The following is a 19,970-nucleotide window of genomic DNA, read 5'->3' on the forward strand; positions in this document are numbered from 1 at the left end:
GTTGTTGCTCGTTTGGAGGGCGGCACGGAGCCGGGCGGCGCAGGGCCGGCCGGCGCGAGACAGAGCAGGGATGTGGCTGCGCCCGGAGCGCAAGTGTGCTCACGAGCAGCGGATGTTAACAGCTCAGCGGTTCCGCGAAATGCGGCAGACCAGGAAGTGACCCTCCCGGGTCCCTCGGGAGGCGGGGAGACACCTGAGGAGGCAGGCGGAGCTGGTGACGAAACAGGGCTGAGTCAGGAGGAAGAACTCGGGGGCGGAGATCAAGGCAGAGACCAGGGCGGAGACGGGAGCGAGGCGGCGCCGGCCCTTCGCCCCCCCGCTGCGGCAGCGGCGGCGGCTGCCGCGGGTGCGTGCATGCGCAGACGCGCGGCTCGCCGGTACCCGGCGGCGGCGGCGGTGAGCACCGGCCAGCCGCGCGGCCGGACCGCGGAGTGGCAGGCAGAGCGGGGCCGGCCAGCACCGAGCCTGAGGCGGCCCCGGGGCGGAGCGGACTTCGGCCGAGACAGAAGGCTCCTTGTTGCTGAGCAACAGCGCGAGGAGGGAGATGAGCGTTCCCGGGGGCCGACCCACAGTGACGCGGCAAGGACGGGAGCAAGGCGGCGGCGCCTCCCCGCAGCACCCAACAATGGCGGCGGAGAGCCTGGTTGCCACGGTAACAACAACGCCGAGAGCAGCAGTGCCACCGATGGCGAGATGGCAACACTACAGCAAAAATGTCAACAGAATTTTTTTTTTTCAATTCCTCGCAGGAAACAAAAGACGTAATGAAAAAGTATAGCAGTACTGAGTGTTTTCCAAGAAACCAAGAGGGATGGACATTATGCAAATCAAAGTTATTTCAAATACAATGTGGATGAAAATTACTGTAAAAAAAAAGGATAGAAATGTTAATAATGATTTAATTGCTAAAAATGTCTTTGAAAACAAAGATTTGAGAAAAGTCAGTCAGATGGAATGTTGGCATTGAGTTCACAATTTCTGTTTTTGAGTTTTTATAGATAATAAGATGAATAATAATTGTCAAGTTTTTATAGGTAATGATAAGTAGTGATTGTTACTAATGTTATATGAATGCTTGACAAGATTGTTTTAAACTATTTTAAACATTTCTTGTTAATAGGTTGATCATATAATGCAAGTTGTCTGATTTTTGTGATAAGAATTATTATTAAGATGTTAAGATATTGAGGTGTTGTTTTAATACTTACAGTCAGTTTTCATATGTTTTATGAGTTTTTTAAGTGATTGATTGTAAGATGTGTTTTTCAGGATCCTGTGTGTTTGATTTTTTAACTACTCATGTGTTTTCTTTATTCAATTTTCTATGCAGCTGCAGTTCATCTTTTAAAAATTTATAGTCCAAGTTCTGGTTCAAGATTTCAGACTTAAAATTTTCAGATTTTTGAAGAAAAGGTTTGTTGTATTTAGAGAATTTTTGTCTTGAAACAAATTTTAGACAGGTTCAATTATTTGATGTTTTGATAAATTTTTAATAATAAGGGTTTTTACTTATAACTGTTATTTTTAAGACTTTTGTTTTAAACATATCCTCCAATTAGAGTTTGAGCTCTGGCCAGGCTCTGGCTCTACGTGGATGGTGTGATTGATCCAGGTGTTTTCTGCATCAAAAAAGTATTCAAGTCCTTTTGGCTTGACAATTTGACCATACAGGACAGCTGAGCCTCAAAGGAGGTTTTGGAGAGACATGATCCGGACATGTTTTATCCAAATCTCTGTTGTTTTAAGGTTTTTCAGCTGCTGCAGACTCTGGGATGACAATTTGATAGTGTAGCACTTGGTAACTGTGATTTTATATGTAATATTGATTGTGTATTATTTGATTGATTTTTATTTGTTGTTAGTTTCTTTACTATGTGCATTGTTTTGTTCTTAATGTTTTTCATGTTTATAACAAAGATGTTGATATTTCCATTTCTTCATGCAAGTTTTAGGGAACAGAATTGAGAGAGGACCCTCCAGTCCCTGTGGGGGTGTTGGGTTTGTTTGTGTTTTAACAGGTGCAGAATCTAAATGGATTTCAGTGAAGAATGTGGAACTTATCAATTGCAAGAGGGCACTGATCTCTCCACAAGTGGATCAGAGGATGCACAGCAAAAGTGGATTGTGCAAAGATTTGTGTTTCACCCACAGAAGATCGTGGGCTTTGAGTTTTTTTTTTATAAGTGTGTTTTTAATGATGTTATAGAATTTTTTTTTGCTAAGTTTTTAATAAATTTTAGTAATGCCTGTGATTTTTCTGTTCATCTTGCCATTGTCTTTCAATGGCAAAAGAAAAAGACGGAGGTCCCAACGTGGATCAGCAGAAATTCTACTTGAGTGAGTGTTTTTACCCATCCAACCAAGAAGTCGTGTGATGGGCAGGACAGATGCTCTTGCTGCATTGATATGAAAAGGCAGAAACAGAATTTTAAAAATAGATGAAAAAGATATCAACTCCCAGTGATAACAATGTGAACGACAACAGTTCGCCTGGAACATCCCGTGATGAATCCTGTTCCGATGAAAATTAATTTTGTAGAGTTCAGAGAAAATAAGTTGAAATATCATAAGTGTGAAGTTAGATTTATCAGAAGTTAGTTTATTAGAAGTTATAGTTTATGTTTGAAATTAAGATTGTTTCTTTTATGTTAGCTGGGTCAAAGGGTATTGCACTTTTTTTTATCTTTATAGTTATTTAAATTGTTATACCGTGTTTTTTACAGTGTGTGCAAAAATTAGTTCATTGAGCCTTCACTCCAGCCTGAGTAGCTCAAAAGAAAAAGAGGGAATTGTTGCAGCATTTTTGAGAGAAAGAGGGCATGAATTGTGAAAGTTGAGCTACTCCAGGCTAGGCCTCAGATTGAGGCCTGGTGGGGCCTTCAGGCCTCTGACGCAGTTAGAAATTCAGAGTTGTGGCACAGATAGAAAATAGTCTTAAGGTACTGTGGGGACCACGGGGTGTGAACTAGTATAGGTTTTATGGTGTACAGTGTAGGCCGTTTTAAGGAAAAGGTAAACAATGTTAGCCTACCAATCAGAGTGTCTTTGTTTCTGTAAACTATGTAGAAGCTTATATAAACTACCGCGTGATTTTGAATAAACGGAGAACGTTGCATTAATCATATTGATTGGATGTGCGTTTGTCTTGTCTAGTTTCCCGTTTTCCTGAGGTTCCCTGGCTTTAATTCCCATCCCAGTAGAAATCACAGTAGAAGGAAAATCTCCAGAAGTCTACTGGGCGGAAGTAATAGGAGAGGATAAACCCTCCATGGCATGCAACCTAGCACATGGGTCAGAACACCTTCAGGTGGAAGGTGTTCTGGACACAGGTGCAGACATCACGGTGATACCCAAAACCATGTGGCCATCACACTGGGAATTGCAACCTGTGGCAGGCAAACTTCAGGGTATAGGAGGAACTACATTGGCAAAAATTTCTAAAAATGTAGTGCAAATTGAGGGACCTGATGGGAAATCAGCAAGTGTTCGCCCGTTTGTGGCAGACTATAAGGCTCCTCTGTGGGGGAGAGACACCATGTCCCAGTGGGGAGTCCAATTAATCATTCCTAGGACACCCCAGGATTTTTGGGAGTCGCCACTGTGGAGCGCCATGCCCACAAGTTAAAGTGGTTGGCTAACACCCCAAAGGGGGTAGCACAGTGGCCTTTGAGTAGAGAAAAACTCGAGGCGGAACATAAGACTGGCATTGCCCACTCCCCCACAGGTCAAGCTGTAGTAGAGCGTGCACACCAGACGCTCAAGCAGGTATTGAAAAAACAAAACAGCTCAGCTCCGTGGATGTCTCCACGAGAGAAGCTCTGTAAAGCTATGTTTACTATCAATTTTCTGAATTGTTCATTCGAAAATATGAGTCCACCTGTTGTACGTCACTTTAACAGTGGCAAGCAGTTTAAATTGTCTCAGCATCCACCGGTCTTGATTAGGGATCCAGAAACTCGGGAAACCAAGGGTCCCTATGAACTTGTAACCTGGGGTCGTGGCTATGTGTGTGTAGCTACTCCCTCAGGCCCTCGGTGGATTCCCCAGAAGTGGGTGAAACCTTTTGTCCGCAAGAATCCAGGTCAAACAGAGGAGACAAGAAGCAAGTATCTGATGCTTCAAAGAGAAGACGCTGCCCGATGGAAGAAGAAGAAAGTTCCTAGGCAGGAATTCCTTCCGACAGAAACAGAAGCTTTAACATGTTCTTAAAATGTTTGTTCTTCCCTTTTAGAGAAAACCTACCTTCCACTCAACCCTGTGATGAACCCCATGCAAGTTGTCATCCTGCAAATGCTGAAGAGAATGTTCAAGGGATGGGGATTCACGGGGTGGTGGACATCTGTAGTTAGATCAATTTTGTTAGTCTTTGTTATTCTGTTCTTTGTAACCCTAGCGTTTGGGATCCTGCGTCACTTGTTTTCAAAGCTATCAAGGGCCTCATACCTTCTACCTCAGAGGTCAACCACATAGAGTTGGCTAACCTGAGGAGGCCTGACCACGCCACCAACATGGGGTGGTGGGAAACACATATTTAGGGTTGAACTGAGCCCAGTGAATTCCTGTAACCTTGTTTAACAAATAAGGGGGAGGTGTTACGGTGAGCTCCTGGACACCCTTTTGTCCCCCCTTTCCTAGGGCCTCTGTGGCTCTGATCAAGATAACCCCTGAATCCTCCCTCCTGCCCCAATGGGGTTGGCGGGGAGCCAGGAGAGCCCACCCTGTCCAAAATCTATATAGACCCCTGAAACTTCCTGCTCTTCCTCTTTTGCCCCGCTCTCCATGGACACCACAGAATAAAGAGAGCTGTTCCAACACCCTGGGTAAGGAGCCTCTTTTGAATACTTTTCCCTCTCATGCTATTTCCTCCCCTCACAGCCCCATATCGCTGAGCTAGTCGGATTCATTCGGGGGGCTGCGTGAAGGGGGGGAAAACCATAGAAATAACACACAAGCAAACTTCGTTATTCGCCTCCCAGAAGCCAATCGTTCTCCCTGGTTGCCAGGGGCGAAGAAGCGGCTACGATGTGCACCGCTGGCGTGATCCGCGGTTGTAGGCTGCAAAGCGCGGCTTCGGCGGAAAGATGCCGGGAACCAGCGCTTCCCTCCGGACAGCTGCGGAGAGCCGTAGTCCGCGTCTCTAGTGGACTGCGTCATAGCAAAAAGCTTTTCCAGCCTGTCTCGCAGTGAGAAAGCTTTCCAGCACAGTGCACGCACCCCGCTCTTGCCCAGAAACATGGATTTTCTGAACACACCAAAAACACTGCTCTTTCCTTGGAAAGCTTAAAACTGCTGTCAGATGTCTGTGCTCTCTGTTTTCCGCTGCCCAGCTCGTTGCTGTAGAGTTCACAGCCCTCCCTGCCATTCAGTGCACAGTGAAGGCAAATGCAAAAAACCAGCAGCTGCTCACTCCCAAACACAAGGCGCTGTCTATGTCCTTGCTTCCCGACAACCGCAGCGCAGCCCTTCTTTTCTGCAGCTGCCATCGAGGTCTCTGCATCTTGGAAGCTCAGATCACGAACAAGAATTCTCCAGGACATCTGCATCAGGACGAAGTCAAAACTTAGGGAAGTCGTCCTGGAACACCTGCCATAAGCATGCCAGCGGTGAATTGAAAGGGCAGGACACTGCAGCCGCCGTCCTCTAGCAGTCCCAAGGCTGCGCACACAAGCCGGCTTCATTCTACGCCTCTCAGAAGCCAACCGCTCTCCCCGGCTCCCGGAGGCAAAGAAGCGGCTACTACGTGCACCGCTGACATGAACCGCAGTTGTAGGCTGCAAAGCGCGGCTTCGGCGGAAAGACGCCAGGAACCGGCGCTTCCCTCCGGACAGCTACGGAGAGCCAGAGTCCGCGTCTCTAGTGGACTGCGTCATAGTGTCCTAGTTTAGGGCAAATTTGGGGAAATCCTCTGAAAGGAGCCCCCAGGAAATAAACCCCCACGGCCCCTCCCCACTCACCTGGTTCAGGGAAAAATTTCCTCTGAGCGAGAAGTGGAAAAGAACCTGTTTATTCAACGAACAAAGCACTCCCCAGCACCAAAACAATTAACAACACCAGATGACAACAAAACTCTTTCACCACTCTGAAGAGATGAACAGATCCAGAAAGTCTTTCCTGGGAGTGGTCGCCCGGGTCTGGACACTGGGGGATTGCTCTCCAGCACTGGGGATGGCTGCTGCAGATCACAAAATGCAGGCTCCTGGTGTCCCTTGGTGTTTCCCAAATGTCCAGAGCAGGTTGGATGGTATTCAGGAAGAGGAAAGGAAAAAGCAACAGTCCAGGGAAAGAATTGGACTGCTTAGCTAACCTAACTAGGAAGCAAAGGCAAAAGCAGGAGCAAGCAAAGCAAGCAAGCAGGCAAAGCAAGCAAGCCAAGCAAGCAAGCAAGCAAAGCAAAAGCCAGCCAGCCAGCCCTAGCCTTTTCTAGACAGCAGACCATGGGGGGAGGTGAACCATATGATTACAAGGCAAAACAAACCTTCACGTTCAGAGTCAGTTCTGAAAGCACAGAACATAGTATCAAACATAAACAGAACACACGATTGGAGATACAAACACCATAACGTCAGCCTAGGACATTCCACCCCTTATCTCCATATCTTCAACATCATGTAAAAACTCCATCATGTTAAAACTTGTATCTTTCACTTACTCATACCTTTGACACTTACACATTTTCTTCTATTTCACTTGCTCAAACCTTTGACACTTACACATTTCCTTCTATTTCACTTGCTCAAACCTTTGACACTTACACAATTCCTTCTTTCTCATGTCTGTGTGTTTTCATGCACAGACATTGGCAGTAACATTCAGCAAACAGTGATATTTGCACAATAGTTTCACCCCACAATCAGATCTCCCTGAGGTACACATCGTGTTGTTCCATCTCTCTGCATTATCCACCATGTACAACCTGGTCCCTGAGCAAAGACAATCCCACGAATGGGTTTGTCTGTACTCGAGGCAGGATTGATCCACACTGATTTCCCTAACAAACCTCTGACATGTGCCACTGGGACTTTATCTCCGTCTACTATATTCAGGGGCTCAGACTGGGCAGGACCTGCTCGATTGGTGGAACCTCGGCTGTTAACTAACCAGGGGGCCTTTGCTAAATGTTGCTCCCAATTTTTGAAAGATCCCCCACCCAATGCTTTTAAGGTGGTTTTTAACAGTCCATTGTACCTCTCCACTTTGCCTGCAGCTGGTGCATGGTAGGGGATGTGGTACACCCACTCAATGCCATGTTCCCTAGCCCAGGTGTTGATAAGGCTGTTCTTGAAATGAGTCCCATTGTCTGACTCAATCCTCTCAGGGGTACCATGCCTCCAAAGGACCTACTTTTCAAGGCCCAGGATGGTGTTATGGGCTGTAGCATGAGACATAGGGTAGGTTTCCAACCATCCAGTGGTGGCTTCTACCATTGTGAGCACGTAGCGCTTGCCTTGGCGTGTCTGGGGCAGTGTGATGTAGTCAATCTGCCAGGCCTCCCCATACTTGTACTTGGACCACCGCCCACCATACCACAGGGGCTTCACCCGCTTGGCCTGTTTGATGGTAGCACACGTCTCACAGTCATGGATAACCTGAGAAATACTGTCCATGGTTAGATCCACCCCTCGGTCTCGTGCCCACTTATAAGTGGCATCTCTACCCTGATGGCCTGAGTCATCATGGGCCCATCGTGCTAGGAACAACTCCCCCTTGTGTTCCCAATCAAGGTCTATCTTTGACACCCCTATCTTCGCAGCCTGATCTACGTGCTGATTGTTTTGCTGCTCTTCATTAGCTCTACTTCTGGGGACATGGGCATCTACATGGCGAACCTTCACAGGTAGCTTCTCTACCCGGGTAGCGATATCTTTCCACTCTTCAGCAGCCCAAATTGGTTTTCCTCTACGCTGCCAGTTAGATTCTTTCCAGCTCTCTAGCCACCCCCACAGAGCATTGGCTACCATCCATGAATCAGTGTAGAGGTAGAGCTTTGGCCACTTCTCCCTTTCAGCAATGTCCAGGGCCAGTTGAACGGCTTTAAGTTCAGCAAACTGGCTTGATCCACCTTCTCCTTCAGTGGCCTCTGCAACCCGTCGTGTGGGACTCCATACAGCTGCTTTCCACTTCCGATTCATCCCTACGATGCGACAGGAACCATCAGTGAAGAGAGCGTAGCGGGTTTCCTCTGCTGGCAGTTGGTTGTATGGTGGAGCTTCTTCAGCCCATGTCACTGGTTCTTCTTCTTCATCTGCGACACCAAAACTTTCACCTTCGGGCCAATTTGTAATTACTTCCAAAATCCCAGGGCGATTCAGCTTACCAATATGGGCACGCTGCGTGATGAGAGCAATCCACTTGCTCCATGTAGCACTGGTGGCATGGTGGGTGGAGGGAACCTTTCCTCTTAACATCCACCCCAGCACCGGTAGTCGGGGTGCCAGGAGGAGTTGTGCTTCTGTGCCAATCACCTCTGAGGCGGCCTGGACTCCCTCGTAGGCGGCCAAGATTTCCTTCTCTGTTGGGGTGTAGTTGGCTTCAGACCCTCTGTAGCTCCGACTCCAACATCCCAGTGGTCGGCCTCGAGTCTCATCAGGCACCTTCTTCCAAAGGCTCCAGGACAGACCATGGTTCCCGGCTGCAGAGTAGAGCACGTTCTTCACATCTGGTCCTGTCCTGACTGGGCCACGAGCTACTGCATGAGCAATTTCCTGCTTTATCTGGGCGAAAGCTTGCTGCTGCTCACGGCCCCAGCAGAAATCATTCTTCTTGCGGGTGACCAGGTAGAGAGGACTCACGATCTGACTGTACTCAGGAATGTGCATCCTCCAAAAACCGATGGCACCTAAGAAAGCTTGTGTCGCTGTCTTGTTGGTTGGTGGGGACATGGCTGTGATCTTGTTGATGACATCTGTAGGAATCTGACGCCGTCCATCTTGCCACTTCACTCCCAAGAACTGGATCTCTCGAGCAGGTCCCTTCACTTTACTCTTCTTGATGGCGAAACCAGCTTCCAGGAGGATTCGGATGATTTTCTCTCCTTTCTCAAACACTTCTGCTGCTGTGTTCCCCCACACAATGATATCATCAATATATTGTAGATGTTCTGGAGCCTCACCCTTTTCTAGTGCAGTCTGGATCAGTCCATGGCAGATGGTAGGACTGTGCTTCCACCCCTGGGGCAGTCGGTTCCAGGTATACTGCACTCCCCTCCATGTAAAGGCAAACTGAGGCCTGCATTCTGCTGCCAGAGGAATGGAGAAAAATGCATTGGCAATATCAATAGTGGCGTACCACTTCGCTGCCTTGGACTCCAGCTCGTACTGGAGTTCCAGCATGTCTGGCACAGCAGCGCTCAGTGGTAGAGTCACTTCATTCAATGCACGGTAATCCACAGTCAATCTCCATTCTCCTTCAGATTTACGCACAGGCCAAATGGGGCTGTTGAAGGGTGAGTGGGTTTTGCTGACCACCTCTTGGCTCTCCAGCTCTCGGATCATCTTATGGATGGGAACCACAGCATCTCGAGTTGTTCTGTACTGTCAACGATGCACTGTTGAAGTGGCAACTGGTACCTTTTGTTCTTCTCCCTTCAAAAGTCCTACTGTAGTTGGATTCTCAGACAGTCCAGGCAAGGTGTTCAGTTGCTGGATGCCCTCTGTCGCTACAGCTGCTATCCCAAATGCCCACCTGAGTCCCTTTGGGTCTTTAAAATATCCCCTTCGAAGGTAATCTATGCCCAAAATACATGGGGCCTCTGGGCCAGTCACAATAGGGTGTTTCTTCCACTCATTTCCTGTCAGACTTACATCAGCTTCCACCACGGTAAAGTCCTGTGATCCACCTGTCACACCGGCGATAGAGACAGATTCTGCCCCTACGTGTCTCGATGGAATTAACGTGCATTGTGCACCAGTATCGACCAAAGCCTTATATTTTTGTGGTTCCGATGTGCCAGGCCAGCGAATCCACACAGTCCAGAAAACACGGTTTTCCCTCGCCTCTACCTGGCTAGAGGCAGGGCCCCTCTAAGCCTGGTTATCCTTCTTGCCTTGGGCGTATGTCTTAGAGGTTCCTTCAAGGGGATCAGACATGTCATCATCATCATCATGCCTGGTAGTTTGGCTACGGGCAACTGGAGCTGCTCTCCTTTTGGTGGCACTTCCTCTCTGAGTCTTACCTTCCTTCAATTCATGCCACACGTTGGGCGCCAAAATATTTGTCCTAGTTTGGGGCAAATTTGGGGAAAACCCTCTGAAAGGAGCCCCCAGGAAATAAACCCCCACGGCCCCTCCCCACCCACCTGGTTCAGGGAAAAATTTCCTCTGAGCGAGAAGTGGAAAAGAACCTGTTTATTCAACGAACAAAGCACTCCCCAGCACCAAAACAATTAACAACACCAGATGACAACAAAACTCTTTCACCACTCTGAAGAGATGAACAGATCCAGAAAGTCTTTCCTGGGAGTGGTCGCCCGGGTCTGGATGCTGGGGGATTGCTCTCCAGCACTGGGGATGGCTGCTGCAGATCACAAAATGCAGGCTCCTGGTGTCCCTTGGTGTTTCCCAGATGTCCAGAGCAGGTTGGATGGTATTCAGGAAGAGGAAAGGAAAAAGCAACAGTCCAGGGAAAGAATTGGACTGCTTAGCTAACCTAACTAGGAAGCAAAGGCAAAAGCAGGAGCAAGCAAAGCAAGCAAGCAGGCAAAGCAAGCAAGCCAAGCAAGCAAGCAAGCAAAGCAAAAGCCAGCCAGCCAGCCCTAGCCTTTTCTAGACAGCAGACCATGGGGGGAGGTGAACCATATGATTACAAGGCAAAACAAACCTTCACGTTCAGAGTCAGTTCTGAAAGCCCAGAACATAGAATAAACATAGACAGAACACACGATTGGAGATACAAACACCATAACGTCACCCTAGGAAACATAGCGACAAGCTTTTCCAGCATGTCTCACAGGGAGAAAGCTTTCCAGCAAAGTGCACGTATCCCGCTCTTGCCCAGAAACATGGATTTGCTGAACACGCCAAAAACACTGCTGCTGCTTCCTAGGCGAGCTTCAAACTGCTGTCCGACCTCTGTGCTCTCTGTTTTCCGGTGCCCAGCTCGTTGCAGTAGAGTGCACAGCCCAGCTTGGCATTCAGTGCACAGTGAAGGCAATTGCAAAAAACCAGCGGCTGCTCACTCCCAAACACAAGGCACTGTCTATGTCTTTGCTTCCCGACAAACTCAGCGCAGCCCTTCTTTTCTGCAGCTGCCACAAAGTTCTCTGCATCTTGAAAGCTCAGATCTCGAACAAGAATTCTCCGGGATGTCTGCATCAGGACGAAGTCAAAACCCAGGAAGGTCGTCCAGGAACACCTGCCATAAGCATGCAAGCGGTGAATTGAAAGGGCAGGCAGCTTCAGCCAACCGTCCTCTAGCAGTCCCAAGGCTGCGCACTCAAGCCGGCTTCATTCTTCACCTCTCAGAAGCCAACCGCTCTCCCCGTCTTTCGGAGGCGAAGAAGCGGCTACTACGTGCACTGCTGGCATGAACCGCAGTTGTAGTCTGCAAAGCGCGGCTTCGGCGGAAAGACGCCGGGAACCAGCGCTTCCCTCCGGACAGCTGCGGAGAGCCATAGTCCGCGTCTCTAGTGGACTGCGTCATAGCGAAAAGCTTTTCCAGCGTGTCTCGCAGGGAGAAAGCTTGCCAGCACAGTGAACGTATCCCGCTCTTGCCCAGAAACATGAATTTGCTGAACACTCCAAAAACACTGCTCTTTCCTAAGCGAGCTTCAAACTGCTGTCAGACGTCTGTGTTCTCTGTTTTCCTCTGCCCAGCTCGTTGCAGTAGAGTGCACAGCCCACCCTGGCATTCGGTGCACAGTGAAGGCAATTGCAAAAAACCAGCAGCTGCTCACTCCTGTTATAAATGAAAATTTTTCCAGCCAAATTAATATGAAAAATAAAATATTTATTTTACAATCAAATTTCATCTAGCCAGCCACAAGGAAAGAACAGTGCCGAGCCCGGGGTCGGCCCTGGGTGTGCAACAAAGAGGTCAGCCTCAGCAGCGGTTTTCCTCTATGCCCACACACCTCCATCCTGGCACAAGCAGTTTTTATAGGGAAAATTCTGCCTGAGGCCAAGATTTTAGCAATCAGTCTTTTCTTCTATTCAGAGTCTACATGTTAATAAGATTTTCTTTTTTGGTGATGAGGGAGAACAAATCACTGTCTGGAGTTTGTTGAATCCTTTGATGAAATTTACGGGAACGCCGTATTCACATGTATCTGCCTCAGGATTTCCACGATATCCATCTCGGGTCGTTTACGCGAACGATCAGCACCTGGGGTTTCTGTATCTCCCCAGACATGGCCCATCTCCTGGCGAGCTCTACCTTCTTACTTGTAAATCAGTTTTCAATCTACACCCAGTCTCACCTGCGCCTGTGAGGGGGGGAATCCTAATACAAACATGTATACTCTAACAAATATTCAATATCACATATATCATATTAGAAATGGCGCAAATTATATCTACTACACATAACAATCCCCCACCTTTTATATTAACCTATTAATTTGCGCCCTACTTTTTATTTTATTCGATATAAAACTACAGAGTTTATATATTTTCTAATTCTTTATATTTTAGTCTTCATTTGGGATTCTCTGGTAAGATTTGTGGGTTTGTGTCTTTCTTTTATTTGTTTCAACTACTCATTTATCTAGCACACACCCAGTGTGTTTTCCCTATTATACACATACCAAATTTGTTTGGGTTATAACACGGTGAATTAGCTTGAAAATAAGTTACAAAACAGACTTTTGCTTTTCCTAACCCATGTAGTATTAATATATTTGTTATAAACTATATCTATTTGTGCTCTTTTGATGCGGTTTATGAGCTGACTGTCCGTTTTCAAGGTATGTTTTTGATTTTCTTTTGAATTTGTACACCCTCTGTTGAGTGTTTGTGTCAAGACAACGTTTATTAGGCTTACCCCTGCTGCAGTTCTATGAGGTAAGAGGCGATTTCTTCTGGGTATTTGTCCCTGAGTTCCCCCTTCTCAGGATTGGGCGGTTTCTGAGGCACAAGGTTAGGCTCAGGCTCGCCGGGACTACTTCCACTGCTGGGATCCCTCTGCCGTTCCCAGCGCCCACTGGGGTACATCCAGCGGCGCGGTGAGGCATCTTCTTGGCAGCAGGAATCTTTGTTTGTGGTTTCATACCAAGGCTGAGCCGCATACCCTGTTTAAAGATGCCTCACTGGTGTAGTTTACTAGTGTCTGCACTGCAGGGTATGTTGTTCAATCTATGACACTCAACAATAATAATTTTAGCTTTTGTTTGTAATTTCCCCTCAATCCCTTTTGATATGAGAAAAAGAAAAAAACCCCTAAAACTTAGATTATTGAATCTAATTAGAACAATATTAGCCTTGTGGCTATTACTAGAAAATGGCTAGTCAGGTTTTCTTCCTGCTCAGAGCACTTCCCACACAACCCACTTGATTTAAGTCAGTAACGAACATTTTAAACTTTATGACAGTATTTGCAAGAGAAATGTATGAGAGGATAATAGTTACACTTCTGGCAAAGAACGTTTGATAGAGATGCTCTCCGTTTTTTACTTGGCCGGGCAGGATTATCTTCAAATTCCTGGGGGGGAGTGATTTTCCACTCTGGTGCCCGGTCCTGGAGATCGACTTCTTGACGCATGTGTCTGCTTCTTTTCTGCAGTTTGTATAGCAGTATTTGTAGTTAAAAGGATAATATTGGGTCCCTCTTAATGAGGCGTGAATGTTGACTCTTTTTATGTTTTTACCAGTATTTTGTCTTCAGGATGTATTTTACTTATTGCTGTATATATTAAAAAGTCTAAGGGGGGGTTGGGGTGCTGTGTTGCATGATCACCCCCTTGAGATCCTTATTTAATGTTATCAGGTATGGTTGTATCTGTCTATTCTTTACTCCCAGGTGCCCTACAGGCATATTATGGGTATAAGGTATCTCATGTAACATTTCAGAAGGTGGAAATCCCATTTCAGAATGAGGCATAGTTCTTATGTTTAATAAGGCTAATGGGATGTATTTTATTTATGACATTTGTTTTTAACACCAATTTGACTAATTGGACTCCTAGCATTTGATTAATTCTTTTGAGTGGCCCAGAACTCTGAGGGTGCTATGGGGTGTGGTATTTTTATCTAAGTTACGCACCCTTGTACTTCTTGTTTAGTCAATTTACATATATTTTGCAGCTGAAGAATTTCAGGAACTGCTCTGCCAGAGCTCGGGCCCCCCAGTTTGTCTGTTGGTGTAAAATTTTTTTTTAATCTTCCTAGTGTATTCCCTTGACAACAATTCCCTCCCATCTGGTAACTTCCACTTACCTCCTTTTAACTGTCTCCCGATCTTTCGATAAGCCTCTATCTCTGTTCCAGAGGGCTGGGGGGGAATTCTTGAGCGTCTCCTTTTTTAATCTCTGGGGCACTTACCTTTAGCAAAGCAGCGCTTTTTGCCTCTTTGTCTGCTAAATTGTTCCCCCGAGTCCTGAATTGCATCCCGGTTTGGTGTCTTTTTACATGGACTATAGCAATAGCTTCTGGCCTTCTAATGGCTTTTAGGATTTGTTTAATTATTTCTTCATGAATCAATCCTTTTTCTCGTGTGTTTAACAGACCTCTTTCTTCTCAGATTTTCTCAAAGGTGTGCACCCCCCCCCAAATGCATATTTGGAATCAGTGAAAATTGTCCCCTTTTTCCCTTCAAGACCCAGCAAAGCTCTGTATACTGCATACAGTTCACAGACCTGAGCTGACTACCCTGCATTCAGGGGCCTAGATTTTATCACCCCTCCCGTCCTCCCATCTATGACTGCATATCCCGATATCACCCTGGCAGACCCATCCACAAACCATTTTTTCCCTTCCTCGAGTTCTTCTTCTTCTAAATCAGGTCGTATTTTGGTCTGTAATTCTACCATTTCAGCACAGTCATGGGGAGGATGCCCTTGGACTGCCCCAAACAGAAACTGGGCAGGATTTTGTGCTGGGGTAGTTTTTAGCTCCAGGTCCTGGGAATGGATTAAAATAGCTTCATATTTCAGGAGCCTGGCATCTGTCAGCCACTTGTCAGCTTTCTGCTGCAAGATGCTTCTCACATTGTGAGCGGAGTAAATGGTTAATGAAGCCCCGAATGTTACCTTTTTGGCTTCTTCTACTAATATTGCTACTAATTGCCTGTAAGCAGGTGGGCCATCCCCTGCTGACAGGGTCCAGGAGTTTGGACAAATATCCAACTGGGGTTTTTTTGGTTTTTTTTTTTTTTTGGCCCCTGCCCAGTCCTGGGTCAGAACTCCGTGGGCAGTGTGGTTGTTCACAGCTACAAAGAGCTGAAAGGGCCTTTTTAGGTCAGGGAGACTCAATACTGGAGCTGCCATGAGGGTTTCTTTCAATCCTCTGTAGCTCTCTTCATCTTTTTCGGTCCACTTAAGTCTGTCTGTGGTAAGTTTGTCATATAAAAACCTTACCTTTTCACTGTACCCTTTGATCCATTGTCTGCAAAAGCCCAAAAGTCTCAGCAATTGCCTGACTTCTCTTTTTGTCTGGTGTGGTAGATAGGGACAGGCGGAGCGGAAGATCACCGGGATGTCACGGAAAGACAGACCCCTTCCCCCCTCTCTTATCCCCGCTTATCTGTTAACCCCAGGAGTCAGAGAAGAATGTAGCCACACCTGTTCTGGTAAAATTCCACTACCCACTATCCTCTGAGACCCCCCAACCCCCCTCTGACGTAGCAAAGACCCCTAAACCTATTTAAACCCACGAAATAGGATAATAAACGCTTTTCAACCGTCTGCCATATTGGTATCTGCGTGTGTTGATTAGCCCGAGTGGCTTGGACGAGACCAGGCCGCCGTGCTGCCTTACCTGAACCAGGTCCCTGGTTGTCTTTCATAAAGGCAACATACTGGTGCCGGAAACCCGGGACAAAAGAAGAAAAATTTGCCCGGCTGACGGGTTTCACCTGGACAGAAGCAGCGGCCAGGACGGTCGAACCGTACCCAGGCGTAAGGGGAGACGTCCCCTAGGATCCGCGGGCGTCATGGACGCAATCGCCAGGATCGTGAGTGCTATTTATTCACAGTGGGGTATTAGGTGTAAGCTCAAGGATTTTCATCTTGCCATGGCGAGATTGCTTGAGCTAGGGGCAATAGAGCGTCCCGTGGATGTATTACATCCGGAAATATGGGACAAATGCACTGCCGCGCTAGCCGAGGACACAAAATCCTCCGGCAGCGGCAGAAATCTTAAAGCGTGGGGCAGAGTAGAAAAAGCCCTACGCAAAGCGATAGAAGAGCAGGAGACATGGAGCGCGGCGCGCACGTGTTTATTAGTTACTCCTAAACTCGGCGTGGGGGCGGGGACGCAGACTGCCCCTGAGAGCGATCTGCCCGGCAGCGGGGACCCAGGGGGGCTCAGCGCGACACCCCCTCCCCCAGATCAGAGCCCACCCCCCCCCGCAGGAACCCCCCGCGACACCCCCGCCGCCGAAAATCCCCAAAAACCCCCCCCCGCTCATATCCCCCGAGAGACCGCAAATTCCTCCGAGCCGCCGCCGCCGCCCGCCCGCGATCCGATGCCGGAGACGCAAGAGCACGCGGAGCACTTCTGGCAAGGGCTGCTAAAAGAAGCCCAAGCCGCCGAAACCGCGGTTTGGGAAGACGGCGCGGCCACGCCGCCTCCCTACCCATTTGAACATGGCGCCGCGAGCGGCGGGGAGGGGCGGGGCTCGGGCGGTCCCGGCGCGAACACCCGGGGGGAGCGCGACCTCGGGAATGCGCGCGCGCGGGAGAAAGGGGCGGAGAGCGGCTCGGGACACAGAGCCAATCGGCAGCCGCGCCGGGAGCCGCCACCATATAAGGAAAAACCACCCCCCGCGAGGGGCGCGGCGAGCCGGGGGGGCGGGAACGGCCCCTCCCCCGAGGGGGGGAGCGAGCCCGGGGCCGAACAAAACGGCGTGGAGCCCTGGAAGTGCACTGGCACTCGTCTTCCGGCTCAGAGACCAGCAACAGCTCCAGCAGCTCGGAGGAGCGGACGGAAGCTAGCGATGGCTCCGATTCAGACGAAACGGAACCGGCACGGCTTGAAACAAAGCCGGGTAAAGCTCTAAGCCGCGCCGAAAAACAACTACAATACGAATCAGCCCAGTTTACTGACTGGGGGAAAATAAAGATAGCTTGTGCTGAATGGTCCCCAGCGGCAGCCATACAAGCCTTCCCAGTACGGCTTACCGGTCCGGAAGGGAACCAACAAAGGGTCTATACCCCGATAAACCCAAAGGATATACAGGCAATTGTCAAAGCCATTGCGGAAAAGGGGATCAACTCGGCTATAGTTACTACGTTAATCGATGGTCTTTTTAGCAACGATGACTTGCTTCCCTTTGATATCGAACGGATAGGGCGTATGATATTAGACGGGGCGGGAATGATCGTCTTTAGGCAGGAGTGGGAGGATAATTGTAGAAAGCAGCTAGCCCAGGCGTCCGGCGCGCGGCAGCCCCTACACAGATCGAGCTTATCCAGACTGATAGGAAAGCATGATGATATGATCACGCCACAGCAGCAAGCAGCACAGATGCAGGCTGAGGAGGTCAGAGCGACCACTCGGGCTGCTAGAGAGGCGATTCGCGCCGCCTCCCGAGTCGTGGCCAAGCCGGCACCGTGGTCCACCGTGAGGCAGGCAGAGAGCGAAAGCTTCACACAGTTCGTAGATCGCCTGCAGGCAGCGATAGACTCCTCTACCCTGCCGGCAGAGGCAAGGGGCCCCGTGGTGGCCGACTGCCTGCGCCAGCAGTGCAACTCCGTTACTAAGGATATCTTACGCTCCCTGCCAGCCGGGGCTAGCCTGGCTGACATGATCAGACACGTAGTGAGGGAGGAACACCTGACGCCCATTCAGGCGGCCGTCCACACCCTGACCAATGCCATGGCGTGTTTCAAGTGCGGGGAGGCGGGTCACATCGCGGTGAGCTGCCCCCAGCCAGCACGGCGGCCCGCCGCAGCGCCTCCGCCCCAAACACGCCCGCGGGGATCCTGCTGGGGCTGCGGGAGGAAGGGGCATCTGGCTAGGGAATGCAGGTCCCGGGCCCAGGGAAACGGAAAGGGGAGGGGGCCAGCGGGCCGCACCCAGCCTCCTCCCGCTGCGAATATGAGGCGGCCCATCCATGCCAACCCCCAGTGGGGCGGGGAGCCCTCGTACCCCATTCTCCCACAGGAAGCAGCCAACTTCATACCCCTGCCAGCGAGTATCACGGCACAGCCTGCGGCGCCTTCGTACCCACCGCCACCGCAAGCAGCGCCTGTGCCACAGGGTCAGCAGGGGGCGCCCCAGAACAGGACAACCCCTGGGTGGCCCTGGCCCTAAAAATAGGGAGGGAACCCCCGAAAATCTGGGGGACATGCCGCCTTTATGACAGTCAGGACCCCCATGTAATAGGGCTTCAGTTTTGGGCAGACACAGGAGCAGACTGCACAATCCTACCCCAAGCCCTGTGGCCCCGACACTGGCCGTACAAGGAAGTATCCCCAGTGAACGGGGTGGGAGGGCTGTCCCGGGCTTGGAAAAGCACCCAGTTGGTAGCTATAACGCTGCATACAAAGAAAGGACCAGAACAAACAGTAGCAATCCACCCCTATATCTTGCAAAACTCCCCACCCCTGATAGGAAGGGACGTTCTCGCCATGCTAGGAGTCAGGATTACAAATTTATGATGAGGGCCACTGCTGTGCACCCACTGCTGCCAATCAAACTGACTTGGAAATCACCAGACCCCGTATGGGTTGAGCAGTGGCCCCTGTCAAAGCCTCGAATGACAGCCTTGCTAGAACTAGTCGACCGCGAGCTACAAAAGGGCCACATCGAACCCTCCACCAGCCCGTGGAACACCCCTGTGTTTGTAATCCCCAAGAGATCAGGAGAAGGCTACCGCCTCGTCCACGACCTGAGGGAAGTAAACAAGACAATTCAGCCCATGGGTCCACTTCAGACACTACTGCCCGCAAACTCAGCCATCCCCAAAGGGCAGCCGTGCGCAGTGCTGGACATCAAAGACTGTTTCTTTTCAATACCCCTTCATGCCGAGGACAAAGAACGGTTCGCCTTCTCCATCGTGTTCCCGAACGGCGAGCGACCTAACCTCCGCTTCCAATGGAAGGTGCTACCTCAAGGCCTTGTGGACAGCCCGACCATATGCCAGATCACCGTGGACAGGGCACTGATGCCAGTCCGACACTCCCACCCTGCTGCGACCATCATTCAGTACATGGACGACATCCTCGTCGCCGCACCATCGGCAGGCCAAGTGGATCACCTAGTGTCCACGATCACAGAAACCCTCCAGGCCAACGGCTTCGAGATCGCGAACACGAAGATCAAGAGAGGACCGTGCGTGACCTTCCTGGGAGTGGGGATCACAAACTCCTACGTGACCCCACCCAAGATAAAAGTCCGCCGAGACATCAAGACCCTCCACGACATGCAGCGACTCGTGGGATCTCTGCAGTGGCTCCGCAACATCATCCTAGTTCCGCCAGAGGTCATGGACCCCCTGTATGACCTCCTGAAAGGAAAACACCCCTGGGACCCCAAGGAGCTGACGCCGCAAGCAACAAAATCCCTCGACTTCATCGAACGTCAGATGTCCACTAGCCTGCTTGCCAGGTGGAACCCGGGCGTACCACTGGACTTATACGTCCACTTCACGCAGAAGGGAGGAGTGGGAGCACTTGCCCAAGGACCTTCCGAAAAATCCCAGCCGATCCAGTGGGTGGTCCTCGGAAGACCGACTCACGCGTTCTCCCCAGGAGTTGAGTGCATTGCTAACCTCATCACGAAAGGCAGGAGACTCGCCCTGAGACACCTGGGAGCCGAGCCGGCAAGGATCCACCTCCCCTTCCGCAAGCGACCGACCACGGAGTCAACTGCAATATC

The 19,970-nt window shown here is 49.6% G+C and overlaps 1 pseudogene; it reads left to right on the forward strand.

Annotated features, from left to right (window-relative positions):
- The first annotated feature begins 544 nt into the window (after positions 1-544).
- LOC116806943 (dynein axonemal heavy chain 5-like) overlaps positions 545-19,970 on the forward strand; it is a 79,310-nt pseudogene continuing 59,884 nt past the window's right edge.

This window comes from Taeniopygia guttata, chromosome W (assembly GCF_048771995.1).
Source record: "Taeniopygia guttata chromosome W, bTaeGut7.mat, whole genome shotgun sequence".
In the NCBI taxonomy this organism is placed as follows: domain Eukaryota; kingdom Metazoa; phylum Chordata; class Aves; order Passeriformes; family Estrildidae; genus Taeniopygia; species Taeniopygia guttata.